This window comes from Bos indicus, chromosome 13, assembly GCF_029378745.1.
Source record: "Bos indicus isolate NIAB-ARS_2022 breed Sahiwal x Tharparkar chromosome 13, NIAB-ARS_B.indTharparkar_mat_pri_1.0, whole genome shotgun sequence".
Classification (NCBI taxonomy): domain Eukaryota; kingdom Metazoa; phylum Chordata; class Mammalia; order Artiodactyla; family Bovidae; genus Bos; species Bos indicus.
In genome coordinates this window covers 58725432-58746541 of record NC_091772.1, presented here as the reverse complement: position 1 = coordinate 58746541, position 21110 = coordinate 58725432, and the positions used below count along the sequence as shown (strand labels likewise).

The window sequence follows — 21110 nt, the reverse complement described above, 5'->3', positions numbered from 1 at the left end:
ACTCTCACATCCATATATGACCACTGGAAAAAACCATAGCCTTGACTAGACAGACCTTTGTTGACAAAGTAATGTCTCTGCTTTTTAATATGCTGTCTGAGTTGGTCATAACTTTCCTTCCAAGGAGTAAGCATCTTTTAATTTCATGGCTGCAGTCACCATCTGCAGTGATTTTGGAGCCCAGAAAAATAAAGTCAGCCACTGTTTCCACTGTTTCCCCATCTATTTGCCATGAAGTGATGGGACTGGATGCCATGATCTTAGTTTTATGAATGTTGAGCTTTAAGCCAACTTTTTCACTACCCAAACAATAGGGAATTGACTTGAGGTAGAGAGTCCTGTAAGAAAATTCTAAGTGCTATTTCCAAAAGATATGGGAGTGGGAATGTAGTCATCTCTGCATTCCATGAGACAAAAATGTGTGTGTGTGTGTGTGTGTGTATGTGTGAATATCTCCCATCACACCACCCAGGGCAAGAAGCCAACTGAGGGGAAATTCTTGTTTTAATAAAGTATTTTTATTTTTAATATTTATTTACTTGGCTGTGTCAGGTCTTAGTTGAGGCATGCGGGATCTTTCACTGTGATTTGCAGGCTCAGTATTGTAGCACACAAGGTTAGTTACTCCAAGGCACGTGGGATCTTAGTTCCCTGATCAGGGATTGAACCCATGTCTCCTGCATTGGAAGGCAGATTCTTAACCATTGGACCACCAACAAAATCCCTTGTGGGGAAATTCTAAAGCCATTGTGTGTCTCTGTGTGTGTATCTGTATGTGTGTGTGTGTATGAGTCAGTGGGCCCTCCCCAAGGTGGGTGGTTGGAGGACAGAGTTCAGGGCTGGGTGGGCAAAGGGGATATAGCCATCCCTGGAGGAGAGGAGGACTTCCTAAGATTGGAAAGAAGCGTGCATGTGTGCTAAGTTGCCTCAGTAATGTCTGATTCTTTGTGACCCCATGGACTATAGCCATGAGAGTCTCCAGACAAGAATACTGGAGTGGGTTGGTGTGACCTCCTCCATGGGATCTTTCTGACCCATGCATCGAATCTGCACCTCTTACGTCTCCTGCATTGGCAGTCGAGTTCTTTACTACTAGTGCCACCTGGGATGCCCTAGAAAACCCCGAAGGTGACTCAGATCTGGGTTAAATACTGCTTTTGCCGTTGATCAGTGGTGTGACCCCAGAGATGCAGTTCCTCCCTGACCCTCAGGCTCCTCCTCTGTAGGATGGAGGTTCTGATGGTGGCAGATTAGTCGAGGCCACACAGAGCAGCATTGGGGGAGACTGCACGGCTGGGTCCTCTAGTTTCTTCTTGTCTATTGGGAAAACTTTTGCACGGTGCGGGGCATATTTGTTGGGGGGTGGGGCGGGGAGTGCTGTCTGTCTGTAATTGCCCTAGAGCCTTGACTCCCTGAGAACGGGGCCTGGTCTCTGTCTGCGGCCACCTCTGCTGGCACTGCCTCAGGCATGAGGTGAGGAGCTGACCCCCCACCCTGTACTCCCCTGTTTCTCCTGCCGCATGGCCTCCCCCAACTCCCCACGGCCCACAGGGCCCTGGCTGCTCTGCAGTGTCCCCAGTGCCAGAGTCCTTTTGTTTTGTTTTGAGGGGCCCAACTCCTTCCCCTCTGCTGTGCGCACCCATCAGAAGACCTCCAGAGAAACTGAGGTTCTCAGGCAGGTGCATCCCCCTGCCCCTGAATCTGCAGGCTCCCAGTGGCCAGAGGCACCTGGATGCTCTGGGAAGGTTGTTCGTCCCTGTGCTCCATGGTCCCGTCGACGGCTGGCTCCATCCTGCAGCGTGCTCTGCGGGCACTTGAAGGCTTTAAGCGCCTACCCACTGCCTGGACTGGGGCAGGGGTCCCTTGTGTGTGAGCTGACTTCCTTCCTAGATCACAGGAAGCAGACAAGTGCCATTTCTGGCATCATGGCAAATGCCTGGTGGCTGCTGGCTATCATCAGCTTATCTCCTGGAGCTGCGTGGTGACACTTTGACTTTTCCCAGGGTCACCTCCCCCTCTCCCACTTCCCCTCTTGTTAATGGTGTGGGCCACTCTGACCCTTAGATCGATTTGCACTTTGGGGAACTATTGGAGCAGAGGGAGTGTGTGGCTAGACTGCTTGGGTAAAGGTATCTGCTAAGAGTGGTCTCCAGATTTCACTCTCTGAAGGCAGAGAGACCCCTGAGCAAGGCTGGCTTTCTGGGTGTGCGACTCGGGTGGTCACACAGGCCCTCTCTGAAGCACCTCACACCGACTTTAATGCTCTGCCGCCACTGTTTAGAAAGTCTCGATACTTTTTGAATAAAGGCCCCAAGTTTTCTTTCTCACTGGGCCCTGGCGTAGGATTATGGGTCTGGATGGGACCCTGAGGTTGCCTCCCCCCAACATGGGAAGAGCTCCTGTTTTCCACAAGCATTTTGGAATGTCTACTTCCTCCTGAGAGGTGTACCCACTGGGAACGGTTCATTCATCCCTGGTTCAGGGGCCCCATCAGAGCTGCCCTGCCATGCCCCATTTTTGATCCTCCACCTTTCTATTTGGGTCTCCCAGGCGGTGCTAGTGGTAAAGAACCCACCTGTCAACGCAGGAGATGTAAGAGACACATCCTGCGTCAGGAAGATCCCCTGGAGGAGGCATGGCAACCCACTCCAACATTCTTGCCTGGGAAATCCCACGGACAGAGGAGCCTGGGGGGCTACAGTCCATAGGATCACAAAGAGTTGGACACGACTAAAGTGACTTAGCCCACACACAGTTTTTCCTTTAATTTCTGACCTTTCTCCTGTTATAGATTCACTGAGCCAGTGCCAGCCTGGCCTCCCTTGCTGCAGCATCTCGCTTAGTCCTCACGACACCCTCATGGGATGGAAACGATGGTCAGTCTATTCTACAGATGGGGAAGTCGAGGTTGGGAGTCAGGAGCAACAGGCCGAGACGGTGCTGAATCCAGGGTGCAGAGCAGGGAACTTGGACAGATGCTTCCTGCCTCAAAGGACAGAGTCTCTGCCTCAGGAATCGGAGGAGACAAGACAGAGTCCTGTGTCCACAAGTTCTCCCCCTTCACAGTATCCCTTCCCCAGGGCTTGCTCTGTGCAGGAGATGGTGTAAGACTTTGAGGTGCTCGGGGTCTGTGGCTGTATCATTAGGGTGGGGGTGAGCCACCCATGGGACCCACCAGAGTAGGCCCCTTGTGGTTAGTGCCAAGATCCAGCCCAGGCCTCTCCTGGGCTGGCAGAGTGGCCTCCCTGGGGACATGACGGATCGGCAGAGCCAGGGTTCCCAGGACTAGATTCTGCAGAGCTTTTTAAAGCCATTTCCTAGGCTAGAAAGAGGAATATGCCAGTTAAGTGCCTGGCTGAAGCGTGAGACCCAAGCATACTTGAATCTAGTCACGGAGCCTCCTGAAGTTTCCATCCCAGCCCAGCACGGCGTCTGGAGTCAGATGGGCCTGGAGGCTTTTCACTAGCATCCCTTATGAGGGGAGATGCTCTAAGAGGACCCCTTAGGATGGTACGTGCCCACCACTGCCCTGTGGGCTTCTGACAATGTGTGTTCTGGTGGTGCTGATGCTGCTGGTCTGGAGAGAGAGAGAAGGAAAGAAAGTAGGAAGGGAAAGAAAGAGAGAGAGGTGAAGAGGGAGGGAGGGACAGAGGAAGGAAGGAAGGGAGGAAAGAAGCAGGGGAGGAAGAACTGTGGGAGAGAAGCCCCAGGGAGTGGGGCTGACGCTGTGTGTTGCCATCAGAGGCTAGAACCGAATTCCACTCCCATTGCAAGTGGCTGTGACTCAGGCCTCAGTTTCCTCCTCTTGGAAATGGAGCTAAAGACAGTTTCTTTTTGGTGGGCTGGGGTGAGGAGGCAGAGGGCCTGGTGCCCGGAAGAAGTTCAGACTATGTGGGTTTTACGTTATTTGAAATATGACCAAGTGAGGGTCTTTTCAGAGACTTTCCTCTGACTTAGGACTCGTCTGCAAAGATGAGCTTGTCATCAGGTACTGGACGTTTCTTTTATAAAAGAACCCCCAAAGGTGGCAGAAAATCCATGTCGTGTCCTAGCTACTGGGTAGTAAATTCGGGGTAGAAGATGCTGGAGGGGAAATTTGAATTTTGTACTTTGCATACTTTTGAATGTATCAGCTCCCTGGAGTCCCTTGTGAACTTCAAGGGGGTGCCCTTGAACTCTGCATGTGGGACATATGGGAACACTGTGTGCTACCTTTGCACCTAAAAGTACTAAAAGTTGCAAAGATAGTACAGAGTGTTTGCCCATGGCTCTCACTCGGTTTGAATTTCCCATCATGTCATTCTGCGTGACTGGGTCCTGCACCAATCCTGGTATCATTATTCACTCGATTCCAGATTTTATTTAGAGTCCACAGGTGCCTGCGCCAGCCCACAGCCAGGGTGCGCGTGACATTTAGTGCTCCTGTTACCTTGGTCCTCTGCTCAGTGACTGTTTCTCCATCATGCCTCGTTTTTGGTGGTCTCGGCTGTTTGGGGGAGTACAGCTCAAGTGTTTTGTGACACACCTTCCAATCTGGGTCTGCCTGATGTTTTCCTCAAAGTTAGACCAGGCTTGGGGTTTGGGGAAAGAAGACCACAGAGGTGAAATTCCCTTCTTGTCACATCCTACCACAGGCACATACAGTCCACGTGGTATTGTTTTTACTTTCTAGCCATCCTAGAAAATTAATGATGCCACATCTTCCCACCTACAGTGCGGAGCTGTGGAGGTCTCCACACCAAAGAGATCTCTTAAGGGTCACTCTGGGAGAGGCAACAGGGACCATAATGGGAGTGGTCAGTGGCAACTTGAACCCCATCTGTCGTATTTCATGTTTACAAGCTCTTTTCTTTTACTGTGAAATGGTAGATAAATGTGAGTAGCCCCACAAGCCTACTTACTGCACTGAACTAAACACGTGTATATACACTTAAATACACATGTATGCACATGTATACAAACACTCACAGGGACACAAATACACACATATACACATTCACAGGTACACACACATACACACACGAGTGAGCAAACTGGGGGAGACTGAATAAAATGGGTGGCTTGTGTCCATGTCAGTGTCCTGGTTGTGACCCTACAGTATAGTTTTGCAAGATATAATCATGGAGAGAGGAGCTTCCCTGGTGACTCAGCAGTAAAGAATCCGCCTGCCAATGCCGGAGACTCAAGTTCAATCCCTAGGTTGGGAAGATCCCCTGGAGAAGGGAAATGGCAACCCACTCCAGTATTCTTGCCTGGGAAATCCCATGGACAGAGGAGCCTGGTGGGCTATACAGTCCATGGGGTCACAAAAGAATCGGACACGATTTAGCGACTAAACAACAAAACAAACCACTGGGGGAAGCGAGGTGATGTTACATAGGATCTCTTTGCATTATTTCTTCCTCCTGCATGGAAATCTACAATTACCTACAAATTACAAGCTTAGTTGAAAATAAATGCTCCACAGGCTTCTTCTGATTGCCCACAGAATTAAATCCAAGCCCTTCTGTGCTTTGGCCACGCCCACCCCAGGGCACACCTGAGTTCTTACCTGGGGTTCCCACCTCCGCCTCCCCTGGCCTGCTTTCAGGCCCTCCCACCTTGGTGTCTTCCCACCACAGGGCCTTTCCACCTGCTGTTCCTCTGCTGGGATGACTCCCCTTCCCTAGGTCCACCTCCTCCAGGTCTGTCCTGGTTGTCCTTAAAGTTTCATTTCAAGCATCATTTCTCCTAGGGAGGGTCTTCCTTCCAACAGGATCCTTCAGCTCTACCTGACCCACCCTGTAGCACCCCACCTCCGACTCTAAACCCCCATGGCTTGATTATGTGGTTGTTGTGTTATTGGTTTCATGTCCACCTTCCCTCTAAAGGGTGAGGTCATGCAAGCCCCAGGGCTAAGCAGGCCCTCAAAAAATACTTGCTGGATGAATGGATGGATGAATGAATGAATGAATGAATGGATGAAAACAGCCTTTGCTTCTCAGTTAGTCTGAAACAGGGCCAGAATTTTAATCCTGGCAGCGGAGATGCCAAACTTCCTACCAGAAGAAAACTCATGTTTTCCTCCGGCCTGCTTCTGGTGTGCCCTGCCTCGGATGACACTGCTGCTTGATTTGGGGAGGGTATGGGCTCATAGGAAGGAATTTTGAAGGACTTGTCTCCCAGAGAGCTCCATGAGGCCAGCAAGGCATTAAGAACTATCTTTCATTGAACTTTAATTCAGCCCTGAGAGCGGATTTAATCTCTGCAAGGTAAGCTTATTCCAAACCGATGCTGCCTGCGGAGCACCTGTCCCAGCTCTGCTCTGAGAAGCAGGCCTGGATCTGTTCAGATGGCTAGGTGTGCGAGTGAAAAGGCTGCAGGCGCGGATTTTCTCTTAGAAGCCTCTCAACCAAAGCTCTGGGAGGTGTTTGCGGATGTCCTTTTGAGGCCAGTCTCAAGATGGGTTGAAATGCACTCTCGAGGGTCAACCGACTCCACCTGGGCATGGAAGCCGTCACTCTGATCCTCTGACTTCCGATCATCCTCCCTCCAGTCATCCCAGCCTCGGATTCCCTATCCGTAAAATGACCAGATGCTTGGCTTTTGGAATTGTATGTGTGTAGGTGTGTGTGCATGTGTGTGACTGTGCAACCATTAACTTCCCCTATAGGACATCCCTAACAAGTAGTGGATGTGCTGTTTGCAAGCTCCCTCCCTCTTTCTCCCTTGTACCCGCGAGGGGGTGGCAGGGGAAGGAAATACCAGGCAATGACTTTGGCCGACAGGGGTGCAGCTTCACAGCCAACACACTGTTCCACAAGGAGCTCATATTTTTATGTACAAAACAGTGTGTGCAAATGAGATTGTGCTTGGAAAACCCTCCCTTGCCCACTCAGCCTGTGGGATGTGGGAATGGCGCAGTCGTGGGTTGAGGGTGGCCCCTCCCCCCGCAAAAATTATGTCCCCCTGGAGCCTGCTAATGTGGACCTTATTGGGAAAAGAGTCTTTACAGATGCAATCAAGTTAAGGATCTCAAAACGAAGCCATCCTGGATCCGGGTGGGCCCCAAGTCCAGTGACAAGTGTCCTTAGAAGAGAAGAGAAGGAGACGCACAGGGCGGAGCCATGTGATGATGGAGGCAGAGACTGGAGTGATGTGGCCACAAGCCCAGGACACCTGGGGTCACCAGAAGAGCCCAGGAAAGGGTTGTCCCCCACAGCCTGCAGAGGAAGAGAGGCACAGCCAACAATTTGACTTTGGACTCTGACCTCTAGAACTGGGACAGAATCAATTTCTGTTGTCTTAAGCCACCTGGTTTGTAGTCCATCGTTGCATCAGACACGGAGAAATGAATACAGACGTCATAAATGGCTGTGATTATAATTAATCTTCCACCTTGTCATTCAAGCAAAGCTTACATCCCCACAAGTGTGTTGATTCCCGCTGCTGCAGATGTGCAAGGATGAACATCTTATGCTTATGGTGTCCCCTCCCCCGTGCCTTCCCCCGGAGGGTGTGACGCCTGCCTCTCTACCTCTCTTGCTACATGATTTTTAGGAACCTTCTCGTACATCCTGCAATCTGACTTGGCCAATTTCCTTGATGAAATCAGACCTTGGCACAGCACTGAACCCCCCAACAGCCTGACTTCCGGGAGGCTGCCCCTCCCCCACAGGCCCAGGTGGATGGACAGAGAGCAGGCTCAGGTGTGTTGTCCTGGGAGGAAGTGGTTTCTTCCGATTCCAATAAACCCTAAGTCCCAGGGAACTTGCTTAAGGCTGGCCTCCAGCTCTCCTAGGCAAAGAAACCAGAGGGTGTGGGAGAATGCTTAGCATCATTTGAGTGGGTTTGGAGGAAAGTGAGTCCTCAGGGGAGAAGCCAGTGGGGTAGAAGTCATTTGTTCTGGAAAGGGACAGGAGCTGCCCGTGAATCCCTCTCCACCTGCGTTAGCTGTTGGCCAAAGTGCAAGTTACATCACCTCTCTGAGCCTTACTCTGTTCAGCAGCAGAAGGGGATAATAATGGTCCTGACAGCACAGATCAAGGAGATAAAGCTGATGTTCTACAGGTCACCCTGTGGCGGTGCCCCTGGGGTTGTGCAACCTCGCCCCGTGTACACAGAGCAAAGGCATCCCAAGATGGTGCCTCTTGAGACTCGCCAGCTCTGGGTGACTCAGGGAGGCCTCCTGGGGCCATCTCTGGGTAAGTTTAGGGGGAAATCACCCAGACCAGGCCCCCAGCTGGAATCTGCTGCTTTCTAACCCAGAGAGCAATTTATCAGAGCCTGTCTCCCTGCCACATGGTATCTTGAAACTCAGTGCATCTGAAGCTGATATGTCCGAGGTTGAGCGCCATTGGCTCTTTGTCTCCTCAGTCAAAAAAAGTGAAAGTGTTAGTTGCTCACTTGTCTCTGACTGTTTGCGATATCATGGGCTGTAGCCCACCAGCCTTCTCTGTCCATGGAATTCTCCAGGCAAGAATACTGAAGTGGGTTGCCATTTCCTTCTCCAGTGGATCTTCCTGACCCGGGGATCGAACCGGGTTTCCTGCATTGGCAGGTGGACTCTTTACTGTCTGAGCCACCAGGAAAGCCAAGTCTCCCTGGTGCCCAATGCCAAATCTTCTGCTTTGTATTTTCAGTTTCGTTTCCTGCATCCAGGCCACCCTGGTCTGACTCTCCCTCCCTCCAGGTCTGGACCATCAGAAGCCCGCATTCTCACTTCTGTAACCCCACATGGTGTCTGTGGCAAAGGAGGTTGTTCGGGGAAGTCCTTGGCTGCTTGCTGGGGCCCTGGCATGTGGATGGTTGCTGCTGGTATGGTGATTACCTTCCATGGTGATCCATGCCCGGCTGGGACTTCCCCTTCCTCCTGGCCACAGAGAGAAGTACCTCCGCTGCCAATGAGTGGACATGCTGAGCTCTGACTTTCCCTCTGCACGTGTCCATCTGGGTCCCGCCATCCAGGAGAACCCCTTCCTCTAAGTCTTGCCCTCTGCAGATTCCTTCACCTCGATGTCTTTCTGGATTGTCTGAGCCCTTCCTTATTCCTCCAGACCCATTTCAAGAGTCACCTGTGATGACCCAGCTCAGCCCCTCAAAGGCTTCCCTGCTTCTTTTCGGCTTCCGTGAGGTAGGTTTGACTTGACTTTGCGTTCTAGCTGACAGTGAGTATACTTCAGGCCTCCCAAAAGCTTCTGCATATATTATCTCATTTAATTCTTTCTACATCCTTGCCAGGTAGGAGAGTTGGGCACTTCTGGCCCCATTTCACAGGAGGGAAATGGAGGCCCCAGAGCTCAGGTTGCTGCCCAAGGCCACACAGCCAGCTGGGGGCAGAGCAGGGTGCAGACACAGGAAAATGTCACATCTGAGCCCCTGCTGGTCCCATCTGGAGGCACAGAGCCCTTCTGGAACCCTTCCAGTAGGGCTGAGACTAGGATGAGGCAAGTGAGGCATGGCCCTGTGTACAGAAAATGCACAGAGATGACTGCAAAGCAAATTTTTCAAAGATCAAAATCAATGCTCAGGGCTTCCCTGGTGGTCTAGTAGTTAAGAATGTGCCTGCCAGTGCAGGAGACACGGGTTCGATCCCTGGTCCAAGAAGATCCCACATGCCACAGAGCACCTAAGCCCATGTGCTGCAGCTACTGAAGTCTGAGTGCCTAGAGCCTGTGCTCTGCAACAAGAGAAGCCACCGCAATGAGAAGCCCGAGCACCACAACTAGAGAGAAGCCCCTGCTCGCTGCAACTAGAGGAAGCCCGCAGATAGCAATGAAGACTCAGTGAAACCAATAAATAAATAATTTTAAAAAATCAATTGCTGAAAAAAGCCATGAGGTACAAAATACAGAAAAAGTTTAGCACAGACAAGTGGCAGCCCTGTGCTGGCACCATCCTGCCTCACTTGCCTCGCCCTAGACCCAGCCCTGATGCCAATGAACATTATTTACACAGACAGACAGCAGCCTATAGTGGCTATAGTTTACTGATCTGAATTTTGCAAACTGTACTGCTTCCCCACTGCCACCTAATTTTTATTATGTAAACCCCCACCTTCCTGTCATATGGCAGGTCCTGTGGTGTGTGTCCTTTTTTCTTCCCCTCTGGACTGGGCTTCCCTGGTGACTCAGATGGTAAAGAGTCTGCCTGCAGTGCAGGAGACCTCAGTTCAATCCCTGGGTTGGGAAGATCCCCTGGAGAAAGGAATGGCAACCCACTTCAGTATTCTTGCCTGGAGAATTCTATGGACAGAGGAGCCTGGCAGACTACAGTCCATGGGGTCACAAAGAGTCGGATACGACTGAGCGACTAACACTGGACCATAAGCACCTCAAGGCCATCGGCAGTGTCAAGGGCAAGGGTTCATGTACTTCATACAAAGGCTGCATCTTGGGCCCACCCTAGACCTGTCCCATCAGATCAGCACCCAACAAGATCCCTGGGGCATCCGTGGGCACAGTCAGGCCTTACGGTCAGACACATTGAGTTCAAGTCCTCATCCTGGCACTTTTAGGCTCCTCAACTTGACAGCGATCATCCCGTGCTGGGGTTTCTGCTAGGTCCTCTGCAGACATAATCTCATCAATCTTCATAACAACCCAGGGGCTCTCAGCCAGTGATCCTGTCTCCCAGAGGACACTTGGCGGCCTCTGGAGACGTTTCGGTCATCACAGTCAGGAGCGGCTGCTATCTGCATCTTGTGAGTAGAGACCCTGATGTTGCTGAGCCCCTGGAAGTGCAGGACATAGCCCTGCACAGAATGGTCCAGGCCGAATGGTCGTGGTGCCGAGGCTGAGAAACCTTTCCAAGTGAGCCAGTGACTGTCATCATCTTTGTTTTGCAGAGAAGGAAACTGAGGCTTAAGGAGGGAAGGATTCCAAAGTCACCACACAGGTGGTAGGTGGGGGCTGTGATAGCAGTGGGAGAGCTCATTCATTCGATCAACCAACTTTCTACAAAGCATCTCTCCGTTCAAGGCGGGAATTGCACACGCCTGTGTGCACACACAGTCAGCATTCAGTCAGTGCTGCCACTGATCACAGAGGCTCATAGCATTTGCTGAGCACTCAGGAACTATATCGTGGCCATTACGCATTAGACTCCAGAGGATCCAGCTCCAATGTTCCCACTTAGTATTTTCATCTGGACAGAGGGAAGGCCTTGAGGGGGACTTGCTGGTGTCTTCAACTTCCTGATTCCAAGTCTTGGTACAGAGCTGAGCTGCCCTGGGGGGTGCCCAGAGCCCTGGGTTCATGGCCTGGCAGCACCCCAAAGCAACCCATCTGGGGAGCAGATGAGCTGGAGACCAGGGAGACTACCTGGAGACCATGAGAGGTGGTAGAGAGAGCCGAGGTCCTGGGACTGTGGTTCCCAGTAGCACGCTGGGCAGGTCCAGCGATATTCTGGACATACTTTCGCTAAAAAAGGTGATTCCTTGTTTAACTGAAATTCAAATTTACCTGAGTGTCCTGTGTTTTCTCTGCAGCCCTACTTCCTGGATGGCCCCACATCTCCCCTTCCCTCCTTTATTATTTTATGTAAACTTTTATCAAGACATAAAATATATAAACAGAAAAGGGCACAGATGTTAACTGACCAGATGCACAAATCTTCACAAAGGGAGCACACATGGGTATCTAGCATCCAGATCCAGAAAGAGAACCTGACCCTCGAAGTTCTCCATGTGCCTCTCTGGGCCCCCTGTTCCACCCCAGGGTTACCACTGTCCTTATTTTCAGCTCCACACATAGACAGTTCCTGCCTTTGAATGATCTGTGCATTGAAGCACACAGAGTCTTCTCCTGGCCTGGCTTCCTTCTCATATCAAGATGCATCCCTGCGTCTGGTATCTCATCTTTCCTCAGTGATCAGGAATATTCCACAGCTGTATACATGGCCCTTTTTTTTCTCTATCCCATCGATGGGCATTTGAATTATTCCTAGTTTGGGGCTCTTATAAATAAAATTGCTAAGATCATTCTTGCACAATCCTGTTTTAAGTATTACCCATCCCCAGTTAGGGAAGATCCTCTGGAGTTGGAAATGGCATCCTGCTCCAGTATTCTTGCCTGAAAAATTCCATGGACTGAGGAGCCTGGTGGGTTACAGCCCATGGGGTTGCAAAGAGTCGGACATGACTGAGTGACTGAGCATGTACGCATCCCCCCACCACACACACCCAGCTATCACCTTAGGCATTTGAAGGATCTGTCTGGCTGTCTGCCCATTGACTGGAAGCCCCATGGGTGTGGGCTGGCTGCTCACTCTGGTACCCAGCTCCTAGCATGTTGCCTGTGCTAGGTGCACAGGCTAAGCACACAGTAGGTGCTTAGTATGTATTTGAGGGATGGAAGAATACCTGCTCCCTCTCTCCCTGGGCATCTCGGGTCCAGGCTCTACTGGGAACAGTGTTCCTCAAGAGATAAGTTTTGGGCACAGAGCTTGGATTTGCATGCACTTTGACTGGAGACCCAGGCAACCGTCATGCAAATGTTAGGGAAATGGGCGCCCGAGGCTCTGGCAGAGGAAGAGATGGAAGGGTTCAAGGAGCAGGAACCAGCTTCCCGCAGCCTGCCGGCTGGGCTCCACCTGCACGGATGTCCTATTTATAACTACCCCAGGCTGCCTGACTCTCCCCAGACATCGCCAGTGGGAACATTCCTGGGCTTCTCCAATGCCTCCAGGCACTCTGAGTCCAACAGCTCAGAGCTGGGTGATAAAGGCTGATAAAAGACTCCAAGCCCAGCACCGGCCTGGCCCCCCAGCTCCTCCGACCTGTGCTGTCAGAGTCCCATAAAAATGCCTGCTTCTAGCTATTTTGGGCCCCAGAAAGCCTCAGAGAGACACAGAGTTCTGAGGAGAACCAAGAGGGAACCCAGAGCAGCTGAGAGGGGCGATGAAAAGGGAAATCCAGCCGCAGATGGTTTTTTCCAACAAATGGGAATGTTTCTGAAAATTGCAAATTAGCACCCTTATGCCAAAGCCTTTGACTATGTGGATCACAATAAACTGTGGAAAATCCTGAAAGAGATGGGAATACCAGACCACCTGACCTGCCTCTTGAGAAACCTACATGCAGGTCAGGAAGCAACAGTTAGAACTGGACATGGAACAACAGACTGGTTCCAAATAGGAAAAGGAGTACGTCAAGGCTGTATATTGTCACCCTGCTTATTTAACTTCTATGCAGAGTACATCATGAGATATGCTGGGCTGGAGGAAGCACAAGCCAGAATCAAGACTGCGGGGAAAAATATCAATAACCTCAGATATACAGATGACACCACCCTTATGGCAGAAAGTGAAGAGGAACTAAAGAACGTCTTGATGAAAGTGAAAGAGGAGAGTGAAAAAGTTGGTTTAAAGCTCAACATTCAGAAAACTAAGATCATGGCATCCGGTCCCATCACTTCATGGGAAATAGATGGGGAAACAGTGGAAACAGTAGCTGACTTTATTTTGGGGGGCTCCAAAATCACTGCAGATGGTGATTACAGCCATGAAATTAAAAGATGCTTGCTCCTTGGAAGGAAAGTTATGACCAACCCAGACAGCATATTAAAAAGCAGAGACATTATTTTGTCAACAAAGGTCCATCTAGTCAAGGCTATGGTTTTTCAGTAGTCATGTATGGATGTGAGAGTTGGACTATAAAGTAAGCTGAGCGCTGAAGAATTGATGCTTTTGAACTGTGGTGTTGGAGAAGACTCTTGAGAGTCTGTTGGACTGCAAGGAGATCCAACCAGTCCATTCTAAAGGAGATCAGTCCTGGGTGTTCATTGGAAGGACTGATTTTGAAGCTGAAACTCCAATACTTTGGCCACCTGATGCGAAGAGATGACTCATTTGAAAAGACCCTGATGCTGGGAAACATTGAGGGCAGGAGGAGAAGGGGATGACAGAGGATAAGATGGTTGGATGGCATCACCGACTCAATGGATGTGGGTTTGGATGGAGTCTAGGAGTTGGTGATGGACAGGGAGGCCTAGCGTGCTGTGATTCATGGGGTTGCAAAGAGTCGGACACGACTGAGCGACTGAACTGAACTGATGTAAGAGGAATATTCATGTGAAAATGCAGTTTCTGACTCTCCTTACCTGCCCATTTTTCACCTGCCCACCCCAAGGGGCATTTGAATTGTGGCCCTGGGTTGACTTGGTCCTGTTGGGCTTGAGGGCAGGGGTGATTTCAGGCAAACCTCTCATTTATTTGTTTCATCTCGTTCAACATTTTTTAAATTATTTTCAGTGGCGTATATAATTCCTTTATGGGACTTCCCAGGTGGCGCTAGTAGTAAAGAACTCGCCTGCCAATGCAGGAGACTTAACAGACAAATGTTCAATCCCTGGATAGGAAAAATCCCCTGGAGGAGGGCATGGCAACCCACTCCATTATTCTTGTCTGGAGAATCCCTCAGACAGTGGAGCCTGGTGGGCTATAATCCATGGGGTCACAAAGAGTCAGACACAACTGAAGTGACTGAGCACACAGATATAGTTCGTTTATAATATTGTGCTACTTTCTGCTGGACAACGAAGTGGACCAGTCATAAGCATACATATACCCCATCCCTTGTGGACCTCCCTCCCTCCCACCCTGCATCCCACCCATTTTACACACGAGGGCTCTGGCTGCGTAGAAGTTCACAGCTCAGGTGTGAGGTCCTTTTGGAAATCCCATCGCATCCCAGCAGAAAAGTTCTCTCTTCTGTTTAAACAACTCTCCCTTCAAATTAACTCACTCTCTCAAAGTCTCTCTTTTTCTGTTAAAAAAATAGTAAAAGCAAATTTGAGAACATTTTTATGAAGAGGGGCTGCTGTAACTCCTCCTCCCCCACCCCAGCTGCCTCTGATGTGGTGTATTCCCTTTCCTGCGGTGCTAACAGAGTTCAACCTGCTGCTGCCAAGTGGCCTCAAAACACCAGGACGAATAGTTAGTCCTGTCAACACAGTTGATCGGCTGCTGTCACTGTCCTGAGATGCACACATGAGTGGTGGCTGCTTTCCAAGGGGTTCTCAGCATTGGTATCTGAGTCGTGGGTTCTCTATCTTCTTTCTCCCAGTGTAACCCTCAGTTTTCCCATCTGTGAAATGGGCATGGAGAGCTACCTCACAGGTGGTTGCATGGACCAGGGACATGCTGCCGTGGAGGGTTGAACACAGAGGGTTGAACACAGGGAGCCCCACCCCACTCAGGTGGACCCCTTAGCCCAGCATCCCTCCCACTCACTGCTCAGACTGTTGTGATGTTGCCTTGCTGTCCTGACATTGTAGTGGGGTCCTGCATCCACAACCTTCCTCCCCTTTCCATTCCTTCTTTCCCCTACTCTTGCCTTCTTTCCTCCTTCTCTCCTTCCGTGAAGTTCTTGGGAGAGACATAGTGTGACTGTTCGGGGCAGGCCTGGCTACAAGGTCAAGAGCCTCCTCAGGACCAGGCTGAGTGTGAGGACAAACAGCTCAGGGACAGCGAGCTCTGGAGGGGGTGTGGGGGCTGAAGATCCCTGAACCAGCCTCCCAACATCTGCCAGATCCTGGCCTGGCCTCTGCTTTGGACATGGAGGCTCTTTGCATATGCAAAGGAGCCTTCAGCCTCTCCAGGCTTTGGGCAGCATGATTCCGGCCACCTGCTTTGGACGCGGAGACTGGGGCCCCTGGGTCCTTCCAAGGGGCCGAGTTAGGGACTCCCTGTCAGGGGCAGGAGAGGAGCCAGAGTCCCCTCGGTGGTGGGGAGAGATGCTGTGGCTTTCCCTCCTGCTCTGTCTCTTTTCCTGTCTCTTCTCTTTGTCTCTTTCTCCTTCTCTTTCTCCCTCCCAGCCCTCCCCACCCTTTTTCTCACCCTAACCCCTTCTGATGGAGACCTGACAGTCCAGGCTATCCCTTCCAAAGGGTGCATCCAGGTGGAGAAATGCAGGATGTGACCAAAGATGTCCCCATTCTAATCCTTATAATTGGTGACACTCCCTTACGTGGCAGGGAAGTTAAAGTTGCAGAGGGAAGTGATGTTGCCAATCAGCTGACTTTAAAACAGGGAGATTGTCCTGGACTATCCAGGTGGACCCATGTCATCACTATGCATGTGCAAGTGTGTGTGCGTGCTAAGTGGCTTCAGTCGTGTCTGACTCTGTGTGACCCTATGAACTGCAGCCCATCAGGCTCCTCTGTCCATGGGATTCTCCAGGCAAGAATTCTGGAGTGGGTTGCTGTTCGCTTCTCCAGGGGATCTTCCAGACCTATGGATCGAACCTGGGTCTCCTGCATTGTCAGGCAGATTCTTTACAGTCTGAGCCACCAGGGAAGCCCCCCATCCCCCTGGCAATGCCATCACAAAATCCTTTAAATGGAGGCAGGAGAGTCCGTGTCAGAGGGAGAAAAATAAGCCAGCCTTTCCTGGCTTTGAAGGTGGAAGAGGCCATGAGCCACGGGATTTTGGCAGGCTCCAGGTGCTGGAAAAGGCAAGTATAAACGGATTCTCTCCTTGAGCCTTGGGCATCTCACTGCCCAGATTTGAATCCTGGCTCTGTCTATGAGCTGTTTGGCTTGGGTCGTGCTTCTTAACTTCACTGTGCCTTGCTTTCTGCTTTGTAAAAAGTAAATAATGATGGCATTTCTCCCAAGGGATGGCTGTGAAGATGTGAGATCATGAATGTAAACCCCTTGGACCAGGAGTAGCCCATGGCCCATGGGCTCCTGATAATGACTTCCAGATTTTTAATTTTCCCCCAAATACTACCTTCCTCACAGACAGTGGCTGAGCATGTTTGTAGGTGGGAGACATGAGGAAAAATTCAGCTCCTACTGGCTACTCTGATAGGTGTCCTTGCAAAACCATGCCTTTTCTATGAGAAACTTTGTCATGAAAGATGGCTGACCCACTGTCTAAGTCAGATTTAGGGAGCCCCGTGCTGTGAGCTGTGCTACTTAGAAATACTGTTCATTATGAGGTTGCTCATGTCATTTGGTAAGGAATTAAATCCCCTGTCAAGTAAATGTATTGCTATTAGTTTGAAAGGATAGTCTTGGATTTCCACTTCTTTCAAAATAAAGCCCAGGGAAGACAAAAAGGACAGGTGGAAGTTACAGGTTAAGTTTTCCGTATGTGCTTGTAAACTTGTCGGACATATGCAAATGAAGACAAACATGGTAATATGAATATTAGCTTAAACTCCCTGCAAGAGGGCCACTTTCCTTATTTTTTAAAAATTATGGTTGATTTACAAATTTGTGATAGTTTTAGGTGAAGCATGCCACTTTTAAATTCATTTTTTAAAAATAAAAAATACCTAAAAAGAACTTTACAGTACTGCTTTGGTGCATAGAAAACACAATCACTTGCCAGAAATAAGAATAATTATCATCATTATTATTAGTGACATTTTGAGCATTTATTCTGTGGCGAGAACTGCCAGAATGCTTCATAAACTGTGACACATCCATCCTCGTCACGGATATTACTCTGTGATGCTGGTACCATTATTCCCATTTTCCAGATGAAGAAACTGAGGTTAACTTCTTCTTTCAATCCGCTCATAATAGGGGTCTCCAGTGAGGACATGAAAATTACTTGAATTCACCTTTTTAATGCACCTGAATTGCCACGTTCCCCTCTGCGCTTCCTTTATTCCACTCAGCTCCTGTTCTTCCTGAAAAGGTTAGAAACGTGGCCCAGCATCACCCCCCACCCCCACGCCTAAGCCTAGGCTGGTGAATGCCTTCTCTTATCCCCAGCACTGCGGCTCTGAAGCACCCACCACATGCGCCTTCCCTACCACCAGACAGAGCTCGTCAAGGGCAGACACAGAATCCCCCCACTGCCCCCTCCACTCCTCAGCCCTGGCCCACAGTAAGTGCTCAGCAAACACTTGTTAAAGAGATGAGTGAATGAGCAAATCAAAAGCCGGAAGTGAACTCAAAGTCCAGCACAGCTGAGGTTCCCCACCCATGGGCACCTTGGTGATCAAGACAGTTCCTGACTTTGTTTTGGTTGTGACCTGTCTACTTTAAGGTGGAGCTACCCTGAGCCTCATTTTCTTGTCTACACAATGGGGCGACAGTAGAATGGGGGCTGTTATAAGGATCGAGTTCATATTTTAGATTAGAACACAGACTGGCACAGAGCAGGTGCTCAGAACTGTTAATAACAACATTATGTGTAATCACTGTGTATATGATCTACTTATCTATGTATCATAATTATTTATGGAAAGCGATACTGGTTTTCTATTTACTGTAGTGTTGTGAAGTTCTATTTAGAAATAAATGAATTTGATTTTTTTAAAGTGAGTTGAGGGCTTCCCTGGTGGCTCAGTGATAAAGAATCCGCCTTCCAATGCAGGAGACACGGATTTGATCACTGGTTTGGGAAGATCCCACATGCGGTGGAGCAACTAGGCCTGTGCATCACAACTATTGAAGCTGTGCTCTAGAGCCAGGGAGCCACAACTACTGAGCCCACGTGCTGCAGCTACTGAAACCCGTGCGCCCTAGAGCCCTTGCTCCACACCAAGAGAAGCCACCGCAATGAGAAACCTGAGCACTGCAGCGAAGAGCAGCCCCTGCTCTCCGCAACCAGAGAAAGCCCGTGTGAAAATGAAGACGCAGCACAGCCCAAAATAAAATAAATAAATGAAATTATACATTTAAAAAGTAAGTTGAAAATAAGTTTCTGTGCAGTGGTAGCCAGATAGGGTCCAAATCCTGAGGTGGTATCAAACAACAGGTTAACATGACCCACAGGGTGATGGTGACTCAGTTGGAAGCAGATTTTAGAATCTGTACCCTGGTCATTTGGGTCTCCCAGGTGGCGCTAGTGGTAAAGAACCTACCTGTTAATGCAGGAGACATAAGAGACCTGGGTTCGATCCCTGGGCTGGGAAGATCCCCTGGAGGAGGGCACAGCAACCTACTCCAGTATTCTTGCCTGGAGAATCCCATGGGCAGAGGAGCCTGGTGGGCTATAGTTCATAGGGTCGCACGGAGTTGGACGCAACTGAAAAGACTTAGCATGCAAATGCACCTTGGTCACGCGGACATGTGGCCGTGGGCGTGGGTGTCAGTGTAGAGGCTGAGGCTCTTTGGAAAAACCTGAAGATGCTTTGCCAAGGACCCCGATGCTCTGCCACCCTGGGCTTCCCTGTCTGCTCTGAATGAGTGGCCTCCACCCCAGACCCCGGCTGGTATTTTTAGCACACAGGCACCCTGCACTGTCTCCTGCACTCTGACCAAATTTAGAAATCACAAGAGGTCTTTGCACTTCCATGCCCTCGGTAGGAGGAATGGATGAAAAGGCCCCCATTCCCAGCCCCTGCCAGTCCAGCTACAGCAAACCCTATGCCAGGCTCTGTCTACCGACTGCTGAGACGCCCGAGATTTATCTCACGGTGAGAAACAGCAAGCTGCAGAGCCACAGGTGTGTCTGGGTCTACTTCTGCAAAACAAAACCCCCCTGTGTATGTGTGTCTGGGACTGCTCAGCCTGGGCGGGGCACGGGGCAGGCTGCTAACTAAAGGAATTGGGGAGCCAGGGGGAGGGTGGGTTAGGGGCTGAGGTTAGAGCCTGGGAGGTGAGTAACTCTGTCCTTATGCAAAGCTTTGTATTTATTGTTTAAAACAAGTATGGATTACTTCCGAAATTTGAGAACCTTGAACACCAAAAAGTTTGAATATATCCCAAGATTGAAAAATCTCAACCTGAATGTTTATATGGGATTTTACAGTTAGCAAAGGGCTTCTATGGTTTTGTGCGATGGACCCTCACTCTTTCGGACAACTGGACCTCCACTCTCCATCTCCTGATGCCTCTTAGATGTGCCTCTCAGATGTGTTAAGCTTGGAGAACCCAAGACACTCTGCTTAAGAGCTGCTACGGAACCTCTCACATGAACCAATTCATTTCTGTCGGCTGAGCTTGTCTGAGGCTTGTCTGAGTGGCAGTTGGGTCAGCACTCCAGTGAATCTACACAAAATGATTGCTGAATTGGCAGGAATTTTGCGTATTGTTTGTGAAACATGGGCAACATTAAAATTGAATTGTATGAACTTATCATTAAATGGGTTATATTAAAAACAAAGGTAATCTATTTTACTATCTTTTTAAGAATTCTGTTTTTTGATGTGGACCATTATAAAAAATGTATTTATTTATTGGCTGTGCTTGGCCCTCATTGCTGCATGGGCTTTTCTCTAGCTGTGGCGAGCAGAGGGTACTCTCTAGTCGCGGTACACAGGCTTCTCATTGTAGTGGCTTCTCTTGCTGTGGATCATGGGCTGTAGGGTGCATGGGCTTCAGCCGTCTTGGTTCCCAGACTCTAGAGCACAGGCTCAATAGTTGTGGTGCGTGGGCTTAGTTGCTTTGTGTGGCATGTGGGATCTTCCCAGCCCAGGAATGGAACTTGTGTGTCCTGCATTGGCAGGCGGTTTCTTTACCACTGAGCCACCAGGGAAAGCCCTGGACCATTTTTAAAGTCTTTATTGAATTTGTTACAATATTGATTCTGTTTTATGTTTTGCTTTTTTGGCCCTGTGGCATGTGGGATCTTGTCTCCCCGAGTGGGGACTGAACCCACATCCTCTGTAGCCCTGCAGTGGAAAGTGAAGTCTTAGCAGCTGGCCAGGAGGAAAGCCCCTCAGTACATTTTACCAATCCACGCCCTTGGGGCTATTTATCTCTGTTGTCTCTGTGCAGTGTCAGTGCTTTGGACTGTGCGGGCCTCTGCGTCTCCCTGCTCCACACATAGGGAGTCAGGCTGGTAGCTTGAAACCCATCATGGTTGGGAGTATTCACACCATGGACATTGGCAAGTGCTGCAAATAGGGCTACCCCACCCCAAACTGTGGTTGAACTTTTGCAGCATAGTGCTGAAAGGAGGCCTGATAACACATGTGGGGCCCCATCTGCTCTTCGGGGACCCTGAGTACCAGGAAGGAGGGGTTGTAGTCATCCTTGGAGCAAGATTCACACTTTGGTTTCACCAGCATCTAGTGCGGACAGCCAGTTTATGAGGATGGATTGACTAGAGGCAGTCGGGGTCCAAAGTCACCTGGTGCTGGGGTAGGATCCTGAGGACAGACTCTGTGCCCCACCCTGGCATCAGCCCTTCTTATCCAGTCATCTCTGACCCTTGGAGGACTGAGA

General features: G+C 50.0%; 1 protein-coding gene across 2 annotated transcripts in view; it reads left to right on the top strand.

The window, feature by feature from the left end:
• RBM38 (RNA binding motif protein 38) overlaps positions 1-20060 on the top strand; it is a 79035-nt gene extending 58975 nt beyond the window's left edge. For both annotated transcript variants that reach the window (XR_011570155.1, XR_011570156.1), the window contains exons 4-5: positions 18313-19386; positions 19693-20060. The gene's annotated coding sequence lies outside the window, so the exon portion shown is untranslated. The remainder of the gene's footprint in view (positions 1-18312; positions 19387-19692) is intronic.
• The last annotated feature ends 1050 nt before the right edge of the window (positions 20061-21110 follow it).